This window comes from Metopolophium dirhodum, chromosome 2, assembly GCF_019925205.1.
Source record: "Metopolophium dirhodum isolate CAU chromosome 2, ASM1992520v1, whole genome shotgun sequence".
In the NCBI taxonomy this organism is placed as follows: Eukaryota; Metazoa; Arthropoda; class Insecta; order Hemiptera; family Aphididae; genus Metopolophium; species Metopolophium dirhodum.
This window is the reverse complement of record NC_083561.1, coordinates 16,752,402-16,773,560: the sequence shown is the minus strand read 5'-3', so window position 1 is coordinate 16,773,560 and position 21,159 is coordinate 16,752,402. Positions and strand designations below refer to the sequence as shown.

General features: G+C 28.9%; 1 protein-coding gene across 1 annotated transcript in view; it reads right to left on the bottom strand.

The window, feature by feature from the left end:
* LOC132939781 (uncharacterized) overlaps window positions 1–7,959 on the bottom strand; it is a 43,751-nt gene extending 35,792 nt beyond the window's left edge. The window contains exons 1-2 of the mRNA XM_061007148.1: window positions 7,798–7,959; window positions 7,116–7,177 (exon numbers count right to left, since the gene is read on the bottom strand). The gene's annotated coding sequence lies outside the window, so the exon portion shown is untranslated. The remainder of the gene's footprint in view (window positions 1–7,115; window positions 7,178–7,797) is intronic.
* Between the last annotated feature and the right edge of the window lie 13,200 nt (window positions 7,960–21,159).

Sequence of the window (21,159 nt, the reverse complement as noted above, 5' to 3'; positions counted from 1 at the left end):
CAACTACGTGTAAAAAAAAACGCTAAGTAAAAAAATAAATAAATAAAAATGCTTTAAAATGTGTGATATAAGGGGGAATCTAAGTAAATGGTCTAATATGTAAAATGTATAATATTATATAAGTAATTAATTTAAATTTAATAAAAATTGGTTATTTATATTAATTTATAATATGAATTATTTTAACTAAAATTCCAAATTTAGTTTACATAGCCGGAAACAAATTTATTTATTTTAATGGGGTCTGCATTATTTATTACATAAGCTTAGTACTTGGCTATACATTTTTAATAAGTATTATATAAGCATTTAATCTTGACAAAATACGGAAAATGAGAATTGAAAGTTGAGAATTCATAAAAAATGTTCTTTTTTAATCTACGATTTGAAAATTTAATACAAGATTCCTCATAAGTTTGTCTACCTTTATCAAATAAAAAAATATCTACAAGCAAATCAAATCAAATTTTTATGAGCGTTTTAAATTCATATTTTTACAATATAGGATATTCCCATTCGCTTTCTCATGTAGTGGTTTTGTAATTAAAAAACGAATGACTGTAGATACATGAAAATTTTACTGAATGTTTATATTTTTATTTCCCATACACCCTAAAACTTTGAAAATAATTTGACTCTTTTTGAGCTATTTACGGACATTGTCGGTTTTTCATTTTTTTTAGTTTTTTTTTCTATAAATATCAATTAAATTTTATTTGATGGGTAAAAAAGCGTGAAAATTTAATGCAAGGCTCCTGATATATCGTTACAATAGCAGTTAAAAAATACTATAAATACATAGGCAATATTGTTTTTTATAAGCATTTGAAGTTCAAATTTTGACAAAATTTATCACTTTTAAAATTTAATAAATATTTTGTAGTTAAAAATGTATAAAATGTTCAACTTTTATATCTAAGGATTGAAAATTTAAATTTAATTTAATTTAATCCTCGTAAATAGGTTATAGTATTATATAAATTACTTTATTCACCTTAATATCATCAAATATACTTAGTAATATTATGGGCTGACTGACCGTTTTCGCTTAGAATCTCGTTTCTTTTTAAAGAAGAATATTTTTAAATCAATCTAAGAAAATATGTATAAATTAAAATATTTATATTTTTGTATAGGTATTATAATGAAATTGAAAATACAAGGACGTTAACTTTTAGTCCTAAGGAAATGTTATGTGACTTGGATATCACTAGCAGCTACTAGTTATATATTTATTATACTTTTACATGCATAATATTTATTAAAATTGTTATGAGATAATTTTTTTTGATCTTACATAAATTCTGTGATAAAAATATATATTACATCAAATTTTTTCACTGCCTCAATATTATCAATAATTTTATTTGTATCCAATAAATATTTAACTATTGTTTTTTTTATAAAGTATAAATTTATAATATAACATAACATGTTTAATCAATTATGTATAAACTAAATTTACATAATGTTATAATTATATGACAGTTAATCAGTGATGCAACCATAATATGATGGAATATGGATAGCGAAGTTTGGGGAAATTTTTATCTTTGATTCTTATTTCTCATTAAATGTAATAAATTGATCATTGATGCAAAAAAACTTTTTATTGCACATGTGCTTAGTAATTGAGTAATAGTCGAACAGCGCAGTTGTGCACTCACATGGGTTCGCCGTAACTAAGCCCATAGGCACAACTAGGCCTCTAAAACGTGGAGTGCTATAATATTTCATATTTTAAAAACATGAAATGTATGGTATTTAACTATTATAATGACAATTACACCAGAAAATAACAAGGGGTGCTAAAAACACTTCCCCCCCCCAAGTTGCACCAATGACTAAGCCAATGCTCCGTTTATTAGTGTAAGGTCTATGGTTATTACTTTAAAAGTTTATAATATGTATTGGCAAAACAAATTAACTCTGAGAGCGCTGTTGACGCCTATCGTACTGATGGTTAAGCGGGTTCCCCCCTACGTGTAGTTTGGACACTTTTATCAGCCTGTATGTATTTTCCCGACATTTTGTAAAGTACGTTTTGCTTTAAGTGAAGTGTATTTTAATGATGGCTGATGGGCATAATCGAATGATTTTGATAATCGAGATACGTCATAATCGAGAGATCACTTGATCAAAATAATCGAAATGTTTTGAACAAAATATCGAATAATATCTAGTGATGGAATTATCGAATTAGTTATCAAGATAATCGCACGAAACAAAATTTTTAAATTATTGAAATTTTTTATAATTATTACTATTCAACAATAAATACAATAAATTAATTAATTTACTAATTCGATTATGATAGTTAAAATTAAAAATACTATTCCCTCATTCCATGAACATAAACGGGATATCACTCTCGTGACCCAGTTGTAACCCACTGTACAGCAGAGTGACTCCCACTTTTTTTGTAATTAAATTATAAACTCTCGGTTAGTAAAATGAATTGAAGGGTGGTTAGCAAGCAAAGCAAACCTTGTGCTCCCTAGTTTAATTATATGAAAGAATTATATATATTTTGACAACACTAAAGGCCCGGCCGGACTGTGCAATAAGCTCAATTAGTTAATACCGTTCGGACTCGACCGGACCCTAACCAATAATTTTTAATAATTAAATTTAAAATATCATCAAAAAACCTAATGTTCTCAAACTGATAACTTTAATTTTATTTATGCTATCCAAATAATAAAAACACTACGACACAGATCATGTTCTTCCCTATGCGTTCTGGAATTTTGGTAATTTTACTACAAATACAGAGGGAGTATAGTTGTCCCATGAAAAACAGTTTTTGCTATGTTGTATATTAATAAGACAGAGACAACACATTTCGGTGTAGCACTGTAGCATTCTATAACCTACATTGGCTTTATCAACAATGAGTAATTACTACAAATATTATTACCAATTTTAATTTTTAGTAATCTTTCCTAAGATTGTATAAAGCATTTACTGACTCTAAAATATTGATATCATAAAGCTGCACATCAGCATAATGGTGTATTATGTACTTCTATATGGATTTAAAACATTATTGAACTGCAGTATTCCAGACTATTTTTAAATTTTTTTTCTTAAATTAGTGATTATAAATAATATCGGGTAACGGATTACTGGACCCCACAGAGATGACTTGTGTGGAGGACCAGCGTTATCTACAATTCATTGAAAAATATAATTAATTGTGAATTAGGTACTTTTGTACTTATATCGATAAACATTATATTATCAACACGAGTAATTATTTCAATAATTATTATAATTGTATCTATTAATTGTATGTTGCATTGTTTCATGATGGCACAATGTCACTTGCATCATATATTATTCACCTAAATACTGACGACTTTGATGTTCCTAATTCTTACACTTTGTAGTTCACAACAAACATGGTTAAATAAACCTGTTATCAATGTTCTGTTTTTAAACTTTTATTTTGTTTGTTTAGTTTGCTAAATATAATATAATATATATTATTATATTATATATTATATGAATCGCGGACGTTTCGCCCCCGCCGTTTTGTCCCCGTAAAAAAATAAGCCAACTGACGTTTCGTCCCCGTCTATTATTAAGACAGGACATTTGGCCCCCGGGAGGTAATATTATCGTCATTGTCATCGTAGTCTTCGTCGCCGAACGACTCAAACAAAATTGGTTATTTCACGTGTTAGGAAATTCCCAAAAATAATATTTTGAAAAAAGTTATTAGTTTTAATAATAATAATATAATATTTATTAAATAAATAAATATATGTAAAACCCCAAAGGGTAAGAGTACAGTATTGAAAGACTAAAATTATAGTTAATTTAACACATGAAGACAATAGTTGAAATAACTGAGAATAAATTAAACATCAATATTCAAATTATAAATACAAGTTTTTAGCTTAGAGCAAGAATCGAAAAAAAAATCAAAATGAGGAATTTTAATACAAGTTGTTGGTAGGCCATCCCCACATATTAATATAAATTATATAGAAATTGTACGTTTGAAATTTTAAATTAAAAAAGGCCATTTAAATGTAGTGATTTAAAATACCGTGGACCAAACATTCTATGGGTAGGTAAATAACATCACATAACTCTCAGGGGCCAAATGTTCTTAATAGTTTTAAAACCCATGGCAACCATTTATAAACAAAAATTCCCACCGTAAATCTCTAAATCCCCGTTTGTGCACTTCCCCTGGTTGAACCTAGGGGGATGATTTGTGAATATAAACAATCCGGAGCGTCACCCAAATGCATACAAAAAAATTCATTAAAATCGGTCCAACCGTTTAGGAGGAGTTCAATCACAACACACGTACAGTAGAATTATAAATATATATAAAGATGTTATTATTATTATAATAAAATAAATATAAAATCAACTTAAATTTTTTTTTGTTCATTAGGTAAATTAATGTTATCATGTTCAGTTACGAGCATATTAAATACGGTTTAAGGTTATAACATAAAATGCTTTTGTACCTATTAATATTATCCCTATATTATTATAGGTATAATAATTACTATTTAATAATAATAAATTATAACTTACTAAATATTCAATTTTTAGTTACCTAATAAAAATAAAATTATAAATATTGGCGATGCCCTGTCAAAAAATTGTAAATGGTAAATGTGATATAATAGAAAAAAAAGATAAAAATGAAGAATCCTCCCATTCAAGAAACTTTGACAGTGATCAGTGTAACTATATTGTTAATTAAAATCTAGTAAGATATGATAAATTACTAGGATAACTATAACTATAACCTATTATAGAATATTATTATTTAATTGGTGTTTAAAAATATTGGTATTATTAAGTAAACAAGTCAGGACACCACCACATTGTTAACCTTTATTTTAGAATTACCAGGAAGGTAATATAATACTACCTAGTATTTTAATTAGAGGATACCTATAGGTTATTTTGGATAATTAATATGAATTATTTGTAATATGCTTTAGATACATCATAGACTTGATTCAAGAGATGAAAAGATAATAATTGTGTATGGTAGTCGGTAGATATATAGAAAAAAGGTGCTTTGGTTATACCTCAGAGTTTTTGATAGAAAACATTGAATACGAATAGTGTTTGAAATGTTTGTAAAGCCCCATAATTATCTATCATATTATGTAAAAAATTGGTTTAATTGAAAGCTTAAAGATTAGGTAGTACTGTAATAGTTTAGTTTCTAATTTTGTGTCATTGGAAGTTAACAAAGACAAAGAGCATAGGAGACGGAAGCGATAATTTAAGGAAAGAAGTTTGCTGTGTAGAAATACCTGCTCAACATGTTTAAATATTTTTATAGGTAATAACTAATTTTTTGGCAGTAGTCTACAATTAATACAATTAGTTCTACGCACTGCTGCAGATATATTGATTTCACAACTCCAATATTTATTTACTTAAAAGACGATAAGGCTCCCTGTAGAACTAGATTGTAGTGAGCCCTAGCGGCAAAACATAGAACTGTCGTACAGACCATGGTTGCTTTCAAAAATTGCACACAAGGAGAGCTCACTAGTTCTTCATTCTTATGATAAATTACGATATTGCAATTATGAGAGGATCCATTTATTTCATCAAGTTGTGCAACCAGTATATCTCCAAATCATGGTTATACGTGATAACTGATATTATTAGTAATTTATAATAAATATTATTACTAATTTATAAAAGTTCAATATGCGGAATAGTGGGTGCTGATGCTTTTACTAAGAGACCCCCTAAATCTGCCACTGATGTAGCTATACTAGAACCTAATACTTACTTCCATATTTTATATGCCTATTTTTTATGTCTTCCGAAAGTTAACATATTATACTCATCAACACGTTTTATGCATTGGTAGTAAAAACCTTTAAGCTATTCCCTTTAGTATACATTATTAGTCTTATAGTCTTCATAATGCATACCTATCAACCATTCGATCAATGAATTGAACAATTATAGTACATCCATTGTTCAAAATGTATGTAACTATAAAAATGTCATCTTGAATATTTAAGATACCAAAATTATACATATACATTTTGCATTAAAAATTAATCTTCTTCAACATTTCTAAGTTTCTAATAGATTTAATTTCTATTTTGACTATTGGAATGTACCTAAGTTTTCTTTTATTGAAATTGTTTTTGAAATAAATTTCCTTTATTAGTTTGAAAAAAGTACCTAATATTATGATATCCTAATTCCTAACCAATGAGACAGCAGACTCTAAAAAAGGATATAATATCAAAAGTGGATCTAAAATAATTTACATACAAATAGATGTTTGGATTCAATGTCAGAGGACAACTTAGTGACCTCTGTACCTACCTATATCATAATTCATATCCAGCTTCTTTCACCTTGGCTCATAATATTATGTAAATCCAACAGGCGAAAATTTTATCATATTATTATATCATTGTAATTCGATCTAGGTAATACACCATAAATTAATAATATCTAATACCTAAATGGTTATAATAATACCAATTGAATGCAAAAAATTAATTTAACATTATCACAAAAACCAGAGTTACATGGAACACTGTATGGTATAAAATATAATAAAACAATATGTTTTAATATATAATGCACACGGTTGACGTTTTCTATAAAACATGGTAATTTAATAGGTATTAGCATCGAGTATACCTAATATATTATATTCAATGGTATTAGATATACCACAGACTACAGAGTACTCGAGTACTGTATGGTATTTATACATTAACATAACTAACAATAATAATAATAACAATAATAATCATAATAAATAATAATAATAACAATAACAATAACAATATTAATAATAATAATAATAATAATGATCATTTATACCAAGCGCCAGGGTTTAAGATAATATGAAGTACGATATACCTACTTAGTGATACGGACCATGAAGACTAGAATATTCAGAATAATGATAAGATGATCCCCGTTTTTTTAATTCAATTAGACAATAGAAAAATGCGAGTAAAAGAAAAATTGTTTTGCTGTTATCGATTTTGTCTGAAACCCGTTACTTTGATCAAATTATCGAAGCCCGTAGAGGCACCGACAATCAAAACCAATAAAAAAAATGATTATTAAAATATTATAGTTACCGGCACACTGAGTTTCCTCCGCGGGTTGCTGCGATTCCGCCGCGATTGGATATATTGTGTTGCTGCAAATCAATAGTAGTTGTTGAGTTAGACAGTGTCAGTGGTAAAACTGTTAAACGTTAAAAATATATCGACGTTGAAATAAAAATTTTAATATAAAGACATTAGGTAAAATTAAAACAGAGAAAAAAATACAGGCAGATTAACGGAAAGAAAAGTACAATTGACAGATAGAAAACTACCTAGTTGAAAAGCGCAAAAACGACAGGCACGAGAACAATGTATTACCTATTAAAATATGTGAAGATATTCCGAACGGCCGGTAATCGCAAATAGATAATAATATAATGATCGACTGCGTGGTCGCTGTAATCACGAAGACCAATGACAAATGACAATCAACGGGCTACACGGGCGCCGTTTCACTGCGCTAATGCTCGAGTGAAAACAACACTTGTTGAACCCGCTATTCGCAGAGATGGCTGAATGAAATGAAAACGAAAGGCACGGACGGACACTTTAATATACAGGAGGAGTTTGAACGACGGAAAACGTTTCGGTGGAAGTCGGATTTATTGCGTAGCGTCGGCGCACCGGGTCGATCAAGTGTAATGACCGGGAGCGCGCAAGCGCACTAACTTGCACACGCTTACGAGCACGAGGGCGGATGTATATTACTTACCAAAAGTATATCGGAATGCCAAATTTGAGACTTCTGATTATATTTTAACTGAAGAAAAAATGCGGTGACGGTGCTTGTTAAGTGTTAACAGTGAAGAAAAATTAGGCTGACAAAGCTGGAAACGTTCAAACGAACGCCCTAGCCTCCGACAGCGTGGTCTGCACTCTGCAGTAGATGTGAGTGTGACGCTGACGCTCTGATACCGGCCGGGTGCCCGGGCCGATGACACCGCCAACCGATCTACAGACAAGCGGCGAACGCACGAAGTACGAACGTGCACCCGTCAAGTTCTAATTTACTCCGTAGAGGGGATTACACAGGCTGGCCCACCGTCCGGTATCAATAAAACGTATTCACTGGCACGTCCTCGTTTGGATTTCGGTCTTTCGGAACCATCTATTGATCTATTTAATATTTTAATCCGGTCTCGAATAGATAGCCAGATAGGTACAGTTTATTTTTTTCATTTACAATATTGCTGCTCTCCTTAAAACATCGTTTCATATTAAACTATTAGCCTTAATGTAATAATATATGTTTCATGTCTTTTATAATATAACCTAACCGCCACAGTCAAACATTTCCGTGCCTAGTGCCGACTGCGGTCTGCGATAGTGGATATGATGGCATGGCACGGCTAGGCACCGTCGGCCACCGCATAAAACCTACCTGCCGGCTGGTAGGGCGGACTCAAAAAAAAATATTTAGATAACACCCATTTTATCCGAATTATGATATAAATTGACAATTGTAAAGAGACAACGTATCAATATTACCAATATTGGTATTGTGTATTGGAACCGACGAATTTTTGGTTCCAAGATAGATACCTAGCTAATTTAATCGAATAAGAGTTTATTCGGTCTTTTACTTTTTATTATAAAATAAGCAGTAGGAATAGTACCTACTGGTTATTGGTTTTATAGAAGACAAAGAGTTGAAACAGAACACTTTTATTTTTACAATATACAATTACATTTAGTACCAAAATATGTTAACAAAAAACTCGAGAGCGACACCACTTGCCTATTTTTTTTAACATGTAAATGTGTACAAAAAAATTATAGTTAAAATATTATTATTACCATTATTTATTATCCAGCTGATGTACCTATGTTCTTTTTTTTATTTAAGCTAATTTATATTTTATACCTACCTTCTACCTATGGACTAACTTTAAATGAAAACGGTAAAAAAGTAAGGACAAAAGAACAAAAATTCATATATATTTTAATACCTATTTTGCAATAAACAATAATCAAAATTTTTATAGATATTACGTTCTTTCTTAACTGGTTAAAAACGAATATAGTGAATTGTATCTTAATATCTATACCTACCAAGAGAGTAGTTTGGTATAATTATCTGTGGGGACTATTATATAGGACTAGAAAAATATACCATTCCAAAAACTCTACGTTTAACTGGAATTAAAAGGAAAGAGAACATTTCCTATAAAAAACGATTTATAGATATAAATTCTTCTTAACCTGGCATTTTATTTTACAATACATAAAAGATAAAACAATCACAATTTAATTATTAAATCAAACATAGACGCCTGTGTTTTTCTGCAAAAATATTGAGTACATTTTCCGATTCTATTGCATGTTATAAATCTCTTTCGATATGAAATATTGATAAGTTTGTAAACCTATCATTTGTCATGGCATTTCTAGTACAATTCTTTATTCGCCTCATAACAGAAAATGAACGTTGACATGAGCCAGATGATATTGGTATAGTAAGTGCAGCTTGCAAAAGTTTATACAAATTTGGAAAAATATTGTTGTCTACAATGATGTATGATGTCATCTATTTCAAAATTTTCTTTATTTAACATATTTTTTAGGACTATCATTTCAGCTTTCAAACTTTCTAGAAAATAAATTTTAAAAAATAACAACATTTTTATTAATTTCATATAAATCTTAAATCTTAAAATATAGTTTTAAACTTCATAGATACCTCATACTCATTAACAAACTCAATACTTTCTTCATATTTTAATTGTATAAAATTGTCCACTCCTACACCAATTTTTAGACTTTCTACTGAAAACCTATTTTTCATGCCATTTATTACACAGTCTTTTATTTAAAAATAAGGATCTATTTTCCAGTAATCAAAATTTGCTTCATCATTAGACATATTATAATATTTAATGATAGAAGAACATTCATCAGTTCCCCCAGTTTTAGAACTGACATAATAGTCACTTAAATGTATTGGCTCTTTCTTTTTACGCTTTGCACCTGTAAGTATAAATATTTGAATTTAAACTGATAAATAATAATTGAATACAGAAAAGTTTTTAAAATATATGTTTAGAGATGTCCAATGAAATGTCCAAATTGTCAACAAATTCTTTTATATCTTTCCAAATTATTTTAAATTTATCAGAACAACAATCAGTTTCAAAAGTTTTTATAATACCATTTATTAAATTTACTGAATTTCCTAATGCAGCTTTTTTTGATTGAAGTTGAGAATCTTAAATATTTATTTTTGTAAGTATATATTTGAATAAAAATGTTCCCTTTTTCATCATACTTTGAATCCCTATTAAACTATAATTTCGGATAAAATGTAAAAAATAAAAGTAAACACAATGAGGGGGCTACAAAAGTTTCTGTGGGGGCTGTAGTCCTATTACCTACATATAATATTAATTTGGAATTCTATTTTCTAATCAATTGTTAAGCTGTAAAAATGTTTACAAGAAATATAAAATGCAATTTCAATAAATGCAGGTAGGTATTTAAGTCTACGTATACTATATTATATATTTATATATTATGTATTTATATTATATAATTATTCTATAAATAAACTTAATTCATCTCATAATAACACCATTAAAGATTATGAGTAATGTTTGATTCAAATAAACTTTTAATAAACATGTTGATTATATTCGAAAGAAGTCTTTGATGAAATTAGGTCTTTTAAAACATACGTGTATAGATTTCTACGAAAATACTGCATTAAAAATTTTATATTTCGCATTAATATGGCAGACAGACAATATTTGTCAAAACACAATCCTTTCCTCAATTAAAAATATTTTTTTAAGATATCTGTCATATAAATCTAACGTTGAAAGGCTCCATTCAGTATAGTATAATACAATAGGTGATTTTTTTTAAAAACAGATATAATACACTAAATTTAAGATTCTTATTCAAATTATTGGATAATATTATGATTGATTTTCTAGAATTGCTTGAACAATGAACTAAACTTTAATTTAAATCAAATTTTAACTCCAAAAACAAACCCACATTTTATATGTTAAATAATTAAATGTTAACACTAAATATAATTTTCAGGAAAGAACGTCTTTCATGCGAACGCAGGTTAACGTGTCTCGTTCATATTAAGTGAACGTCACTCGTTTTTTTCAACTCGAACGTTAACGTAAACGTGAACAACGTTTATATATTTAAAGAATTTGAACAATTGTTAAGGCACTTAAATGTATTTGCTATTTAATAAATATTGATTAATAATAGGTAGGTACTACCTACTATTTTAATATTATTTAATTAAGATTTTCTATTATAATATTCCTATTATATTTTTTTGATTACGAATTATAAAAAATAAAATACGCGAAATTCCTGTGGGCACGGCTCGACATAAAACAGCAATAATATTATATTAATAAAAATTAAATAAAAAAATTAAGTGAACGCATTCATTTTTGCAAAGAACAATAATGTGAACCTGTTCATATGAAAGTGAACGTGAACGAGTTCTTTTTTTAAGCACTGAACGTAAACGTGAACGAATTAAATTTTTTAGTGAACATTCCGAACACTGATACCTATATTATAATATGTTATGCCTTGCTAATATTTTAGCGTCTGCTGGTAATGCTGTAATACATTTTATTTGTTCTCTACAATTGATGAGTTTTCTTGTTATATAAAAAATACTTACTAAATGTATTATTAGTTTAAATGGAATTGGATTTTCTTCTTTTTTTCTCATCTCCTTTTCATTATTATTATATAATAATTAATTATATATTTTAGGTACCTATGTACTTAATATTATATTATACATTATATAATTTTAAAAATTATTATTATATTTGTATAACTCTACTAGTCTATCACTATATTTCATAGAATATTTGTAATTTAAGTTTATTCCCTTAATGAAGAATTATTACAATTATTTATTATCCTTTAGCAGTACAGCGTATTGGACATTGGTACTATCAACTATTATATAGCCAATTAGTATATTATACGTATAATTAAAATAAATTAACTTTAAATACGACTTTTTAGAACTTCCGAGTATACTTAACTAATTGTATAATTTATTTTGCTTGCCTACTAAATACGAATTCAATAAATGTGATAATTAAGAGAATGTCATACTTATAATATGTTTTCTCCGTGAGTCCGTCTTACAAACGCATAACATTGTAGATTTTTGAATTTAATTTAATTTAGTTCTGATATACCCGTGTAAAAAATATATAAGGTAATATTAAATTAATTGCATACCTAGGTACATTGAAAAAATAATTTATGTAACGTAAACTATTTCAAATAGATAAAATATAGCATAGTGAAAAATTAATATTGCGATCTGCAGTCCAGCTATAGCATTATTATAGCTTATAAGTGAGTTCCTTATAAGTAGTAATATTATATTGTAACTACCTAGGTACCTATAATAGAAAAAGTAGTAGAACAATAATAGAGAAATAAACCATATTATCACTAAAAACTAATATTATACAGATTCTTCTCTTGATTTCGAATCTCGTTATTTGCCGTTGACAAAAACCGATTCGGGTAAATACTCTGTTGCGTGTGTTGTTGATATACCTAAATCGATTCGAGGGTGAAACTGTCTGGGCAAACGGTTACATACGGCAACGTCGCATATTTTTCAGAATCTGTATTGATCCGACAGCCGTGAACAAGGCCGCCGAGTGAAAGTGCGACAGCGCACGGTGCGTGTACAGTATATACTGTGTACAATATAATATTATTATCATCCGTAGCACACCTCGTTTCATTAATATTATGTGGTACGTAGTTTAAAACCTTTTAACGTCATCAGATCATTTAGGACTCCTATATAATGAACTGATTTGAACATTCTGTACACCTATCGACATAGAATATCTAAATTAGTTCCTAGGTATATAGTTTCCTAGCATTAAGAATCCTAGTTCAGTGCTATACAGTATATTATAATACCTAATGATTGAATTGATGTATCCAATACAATTTATTATAATTAAAATCACTGCGAAATATATTTTGATTTTAAGTATTCAAAAGAAAAAAGGTGGATAAGTGGATGTCGCTCTGCTGTAGGTTACAAGCGGGTCACTGTAATGGATGGTGTTAAATTTGAATTCAATGATATAATATCATTGTATAAGAAAAACGATTCTGAGCGAAAACGGTCAGTCAGCCTATGATTTTACCAAGTATATTTGATGATATTATTGTGAATAAAGTAATTTATATATAACCTATTTACGTGGAGCCTTGTTTTAAATTTTCAATCCTTAGCCATAAAAGTTAAACATTTTATACATTTTTAACTACAAAATAATTTATAAATTATAAATTTGATAAATGTCGTCAAAATTTGAACTCTAAATGCTTATAAAAAAAAATTGTGCCTATGTATTTTTAATATTTTTCAATTGCTATAAGAACGATACTTTAGGAGCCTTGTATTACATTTTCACGCTTTTTTACCCCAAATAAAGTTAAATTGATATTTATAGAAAAAAAAAAACTAAAAAAATTTAAAACTGATAATGTCCGTAAACAGCTCAAAAAGAGTAAAATTATTTTCAAAATTTTATCGTGTATAGAAAATGCTAATATAAACATTTAGTCAAATTTTCAAGTATCTACAGTCATACATTTTTTAATTACAACAAAATAAGAGAAATCGAGTGAATATCAAATGTTGTAAAAATATGAATTCTCAACTCAAAATAATTTTCTAATTTTCGTAATTTTTCCGTATTTTGTCAAGATTTGAACTTAAAATTCTTATAAATAAAAACGGTGACTAAGGATTTTTAATTTTTTTCATCTGCCTTTGAAACAAGAACCTAGGAGCCTATTTTTATTTACTTTCAAGCTATTTTAACCAACAAATAAAATGTTATTGATATTTATAGAAAAAAAAATGGAAATTGAAAATGTCTGTAAGCAGCTCAAAAAGAGTCAAAATACTTTCAACATTTTATGGTGTATAGAAAATGCTAATATAAACATTCAGTGAAATTTTCAAGTATCTACAGTCATTCGTTTTTTAATTACAATAAAATAAGAAAATTGTTACATGAGAAATCGAGTGAATATCAAATGTTGTAAAAATATAAATTTCAGACGCTCATAAAAATTTAATTTAAGTTCTTGTAGACATTTTTTTTTTGATAAAGGTAGACAAACTTATGATTAATCTTATATTACATTTTCAAATCTTAGATTTAAAAAGAAAAATTTTTATGAATTCTCAACTCAAAATAGTTTGCTAATTTTCGTGATTTTTCTGTATTTTGTCAAAATTTGAACTTTAAATGCTTATAAATAAAAACTGTGACTAAGGATTTTTAATTTTTTTCATCTGCCTTTGAAACAATAACCTAGGAGCCTTCTATTAAATTTTCAAGCTTTTTTACTCAACAGATAAAATTTTATTGATATTTATAGAAAAAAAAACTAAAAAAATTGAAAACTGACAATGTCCGTAAACAGCTCAAAAAGAGTCAAAATATTTTCAAAATTTTATGGTGTATAGAAAATGCTAATATTCAGTCAAAATGTCATGTCCCTACGGTCATTTGTTTTCGAGTTACACCAAAAACCAAAATCGATTTTCTCGAAAACAGATTTTGCGTAAAAATTCCAGTTTTTCCTTAATTTTTATTTTGTTTTTCTAGGCGTTTTTGAAAACTACTGGGAAATGTTTACTTTTGACCCCCCAAAGTACCAACTAGAAGTGTCCTAAAAGGTGATGAGTGATGACAGACACAAAAATAAAAATAAAAAATAAAAAAAATAGTCGCGCAAAAGAGAGTGCAAATCGCTCGCGCATCCAAATGAAATCGCTTCGCGGTTTCGAGGTCTAATTTCTCCCACCAAGTGGGACCGTCATAAACATCGTAAACTATTGCGTGCAAAAAAAAGAATATAACTGGTTTCGCATAGAGCTGCAGTGTCATTAGTCCACACCGACCAATAACGACAAGGTATAATGATTGACGAATGAACTTGCGCTAATTTTTGAATCGGTATACAAATATAATATTACTATAGTTTCAAATTTTTTGATAGGTACTTTAATATTTTATATTGGTATTTATGTATAGCTATGTAGCTTTCATTGTCCATAATTTATACAAGTGTTGTATAGGTATAGACGTACAGTGGATTATTTAAAAATGTTCATGGGGGGAGTAGGTTTCTGATAATTTTTCCAGCACAGAGCTATGGGGCTGTATACTTTCGCCAATAAATAATATATAACCAATGTATAATATTATAGTATATATCTACGGCCCCCTTCGTAAACGTTAATATTTATTATTTTATTTTAAGTAAAATTCTCTTTAAAATACTGTACCTCACTGAGAAAACTCGTGGGAGACCCAGGCTTATTAAATTACAGTAGAGTAACTGTAATATAACATGCCTAGACACCTAGTTATTAAATACGTCACTATTGTATAGTGTATATAAAATACATAATCGATTTTTTTAAAAATTTATTTTATTTTGTATCATAATATGGAGTTTTTGTCCCTATGTTTATATCCCAACAAAAACACTTCGTCGAACTCCGTGTAAAAAAATTGCTAAGTCAAAAAAAACTGGTCATCTTCACAGGGGTGGGTTTTATCACGCACCATTGAGGTTCAAGAATTTACTTGGCTGTATTTTAAATCCATATAAAAAAGGTGGATAAGTGGATGTCGCTCTGCTGTACAGTAGGTTACAAGCGGGTCACTGTAATGGATGGTGTTAAATTTGAATTCAATGATATAATATCATTGTATAAGAAAAACGATTCTGAGCGAAAACGGTCAGTCAGCCTATGATTTTACCAAGTATATTATTTGATGATATTGTGAATAAAGTAATTTATATATTATAACCTATTTACGTGGAGCCTTGTTCTAAATTTTCAATCCTTAGCCATAAAAGTTAAACATTTTATATATTTTTAACTACAAAATAATTTATAAATTATAAATTTGATAAATGTTGTCAAAATTTGAACTTTAAATGCTTATAAAAAAAATTGTGCCTATGTATTTTTAATATTTTTCAACTGCTATTAGAACGACATATCAGGAGCCTTGTATTAAATTTTCACACTTTTTTACCCAACAAATAAAAATTTATTGATATTTATAGAAAAAAAACTAAAAAAAATGGAAATTGAAAATGTCTGTAAGCAGCTCAAAAAGAGTCAAAATATTTTCAACATTTTATGGTGTATAGAAAATGCTAATATAAACATTCAGTAAAATTTTCAAGTATCTACAGTCATTCGTTTTTTAATTACAATAAAATAAGAAAATTGTTACATGAAAAATCGAGTGAATATCAAATGTTGTAAAAATATAACTGGGAAATTTTTACTTTTGACCCCCCAAAGTACCAACTAGATTCACTTTCCTATCAGAAAAGTTACTATTGAAGAAAATCCAAGCACTTTTACTGTCCTAAAAGGTGATGACAGACACAAAAATAAAAAATAAAAAATAAAAAAAAAACACATCATTGTAAAATCAATACATTCATCGCTTCGCTCAGAATCTAATATTAATTAATTTCGTGAAGTAAGATTGATTTAAGTATCGTTTTCCTTCTTTGCCTTTTTTTACGTGTGTTGAAAAAGGATAAACAAAATCAGATTCAGGCAAATAGTTTTTTTTAACTGAACGATATTTTGTATTTTGATTTATTGACATTGATGAGTTTATATAACACCCAATATCGTCAATATCAGTTAAAGGTTCTCAAATATAATTTCTATACTGCAATCAGATTTTTGTTTATTTTCAGATAATTGAGAAGTTGACGGAATCGGAATATTTAAATTGTCTGTTTTATTAATTTGTTTTGATAAAATAATATGTTTCTTGTTAAAAAACGTAGAAATGTTTACTTGTTTTCTTTTTGCAGTAGTTGTATTTTTACTATTTCCATCAATTCCATCAGCATTCATCATTGTGAAATGTGAATTGTAAATTTTAATGATTATCGGAAACGCGTCGTTCCTTGTTCGAAAATCGGTTAAACACCGAATGATTTAAATGATTAAACCGACCGTGCAACCGTCCGTACATGGAAATAAGTGTATTGTGTACAAATGTAAAATTCCCTATAATAGTGTAGACATAACAATATTAGTATGTTACCATCAACCGCGGACCGCGTCGAATGAAAAAACCATCCAAAAATAGCTCGGGCACACAGACCGCGGTCTGCCATGGTGGACGAGTACGCGGATCGCAGCGGGCAGACATCTATATAGTTGTATTATTTTATAGATACCGCGCGGTAAGCCCGACTTTCCGTGTTCTGTATGTCAGCCATTCAGAGCATTCAAATATCAAATGTCCATAAATATTAAATAACCATATTCTTCGATGACGATATTTTATTATGATAATTGGCAGGTATATCATAATACTCACCTTAGAAAAATAAATAGCTAAACCCCAAGGGGGGGGGGGCTAATGCCTCCGTAGCCCTCCCCCACCCTTAAACCCGCCACTGCATCTTCAGCATTGTAAAGATGTGATGTCAATATATTATTAATAATTGCCAAGTAAATTAAATTTAAAATAAATGTATTCTATCTCAATAATTTATTTACTTTATACTTTATAAATTAATAATTAAGACCTTTTTACAAAACAAATTTAGTAACATTTGTAATGAAAATTTGTTAAATAGTCCGCAGTTACGAGCAGACATGTTTATTTGTCGTAATAAATTCTCGCAAAGTAAATAAATTATTGAGATAGAAATGATAGAATACATTTATTTTAAATTTAATTTACTTAGCAATTATTATATCACATCTTTATAATGCTGAAGGTGACCAGGTTTTTTTGACTTAGCAATTTTTTACACTGTGTTCGACGAAGTGTTTTTGTTGGGATATCAGTAGTTTTTTATAACATATTTTTATGTACCGGCAATTTCAAAAATTACAAAGGTGTAATCTGCACGTCATGCCCGATCTATACCACAAACGGACCAATCCGTCAATTCATTAGGTCTGTAGCCCTGGCTAAATAAAATGGGCAAATTTACACACATTCAATGGGCAAACTCTGGCTCGTGTAATGTATTACGGTAGTGACCGCTTGCCTTTTTTTTTTACTTAGCTTCACGCCACTACCGTCGCACTAGATTATACTGTATAGTGTATTGTTTATATCCATATAGCCATAAACTAATATAAATATTTAATACTATCAACCATATTATTACTTCTGCACGACTGCACGTGCCAAGCACCGAATTATAGTGATCAATGCGACGATAATAAGCTGACTTCACTATTGTTTTCAGTACACCGCCAAAGGCCAAACTACATAAGTAAAAACAAAAAGAGTGTCCTGTAAAGAAACGGTAAGGTTAGGAGTGTCACTGTAATAGTGTTATGGATATGTTGAACTTGAATTAAAGTTGGGTAGGACTGTAGGAGTTACCCATTTCAACAGTGTAAATGTTGGTGTTTTTTTTTAACCGGACCTAACCAATTATATTATACTGAATCAATCAACACCTAATAAATTGGAAAAAAATCAGACAAACTGTGCAGATGATCCTTTTGAAAAAATCACCGAAATCGTACAGTTAAAAGTAGAAAATTAAGTTAATAAAAGAAACGTGGATACTTTTTAATGAGAAATTATAATAAAATGTGGAATCACGGGCGGCGGCCAAATTTCGCGTTGTCGTGCCGATCGGTTCTCCCACTTAATTTCGTTAGGTTAAGGCAGTAGTAACGCAGTAGTACAGTACAAGACCACGGTGGCTTAGCAAATTACGACGCATTTCGTTATCGACTATCGCTTCATTAAATCACATTAAACGTATTATATTTTGTTTAATGTAATTTGTTAAATTGTAATTATTACTAATATTAGTGTATTATTTAATTATTATAAATATGCCAAATAAAGTGACAAGTGTAAAGTGTACAAACAAAGAATAAAAAATAAAGAAAAGTACTTATATTGAATAAAAAAAAGAAACTTAGTTATAAAATAAATCCCCAACAAATCTTAAAGCACTATAAAGTATAAACTATAAAGATTTGATATCATAAATAAATTTAATTTAATTGAAGTACACTTATTTTGTTTCAATAATTTATTTACTCGGTGAGGTAATATATACTTTATATCACACGGCACACGAAATAAGTTGAACAAAATAAACAAAAGGCATTAGAAGTTTATTATAATTTAAATATGATAATGGACATTTCTACTCAAAATAATTGCTCGTCAAGTAAATACATTATTGAAATTTGAAACAAAACCTTCGAGAGAACCTAACGACAGCCTTCAATCATTATATAGGTTTTTAACATTATAAGTAATTTATATTTTATAACATCATATTCGTTTTTAGTTTTTACTTGTTCAAAATGATTTACTTCAGTGTTGACTGGTACCTAGTTAGTTGACTGTTTAATAATGAAAGTAAAATATGTAGATATCAAAATCCCGAATACACCTTAAACTCCGTCCAGAACAAAGAAAAATTTGTCGTCGACAATGGTTCCGATTTTCCGTCATAAACAGTAACATAAATATTTATCGACGACAATGTCAGAAACATATTTCTTGGTCTGGACCAAGCTTCAGTCGTCGCTTGTCTACCGCTGAGGAGGTTTCACCATTGACTGATTTTTTCCTAGAGTTCTAGGTCACTTAGTACGGTAAAATATTAAAAGTGCGAAACGCGGCCACTTTGTACGATCGGGTAAACATTAACATTGTAGAACGCGGACACTTTGTACCTACTACTATATAATATACAATATACAAATTATATACATTATTAAGTATAGGTATTATTATTATTATTATTATTATCGTATGGTAAATTAAGTATTGGGGTGCACCCCGTATACGCTTCCTCGCAGTGCACCCTGATAATGAGTCGATAACCTGTTATCGACTCGGCTAAAGTATATGGAATGTCGGTCAGCGGACTGTGCCTTCAGCATCTCTCGCTAAATGCAAGCATCAACAACCACAGTAAGTATAGGTATAGCCGTATAGGTATAATATAAAAAATTCTGAAGTCATGACAAATTATTAAAAATAATGTTTAAATACCTTTTGGTATATTTAATTTGGTAATATAATATAGGCGATAACAGCAATTAGGTTTGTTTGTTACTTATCCTGTAATTTGTAAATTCAAAAAAAAATTTAGGTACATTGTATTGACTTATTAGTTATTTATATTATAAACATTTTTGGTATCTTGGAGTGGCGTGGCTAGTACATCCAACTACAGAAATGCTCCGAGTGTACGTACCGACGGGTATTGCTTGCTCTCGGATGGGTGAGCACCCGGGATTTTCAGCTACAAATCCTCGCCAAACATACAAACGTGTTTCAACCAACCGTCCCAACCGTTCCAACCGTTCCTCCTTAAAAAAAAAATGTTGATTGACTTTATAATATATTACAATTATAATTTTTAAATATATAATAGCACCAAATAATGTTTGGTTGTTACCAGCTTAAATATAAAAATAATAAATGTTTAAATCTCATCCAAATTTAGAACATTTTATATGTACATTGTACATAACTACTTTATGCATAATGCATATAATAGAACAAAGTGTCCGCGTTCTGAAATGAACATTTTGACCATACTGTACAAAGTGTCCACGCCGTTATGCATTTTAAACAATCGACCGTAGAAAATGGCCATTTACTAGGGTTAGATTATACGCATACAAAATATATTAGAAAAAGAATAACATACATTTTTAATAACATGAAACAGTTAGAAAAAACAAAATTGACAAACTTTAATTTATAAAATATTTTCACACAAGTTTTTACCAGTGCCATAATATTGATCAAAAAAAAAGGTGGATAAGTGGATGTCGCTCTGCTGTACGGTAGGTTACAAGTGGGTCACTGTAATGGATGGTGTTAAATTTGAATTCAATGATATAATATCATTGTATAAGAAAAACGATTCTGAGCAAAAACGGTCAGTCAGCCTATGATTTTACCAAGTATATTTGATGATATTATTGTGAATAAAGTAATTTATATATAACCTATTTACGTGGAGCCTT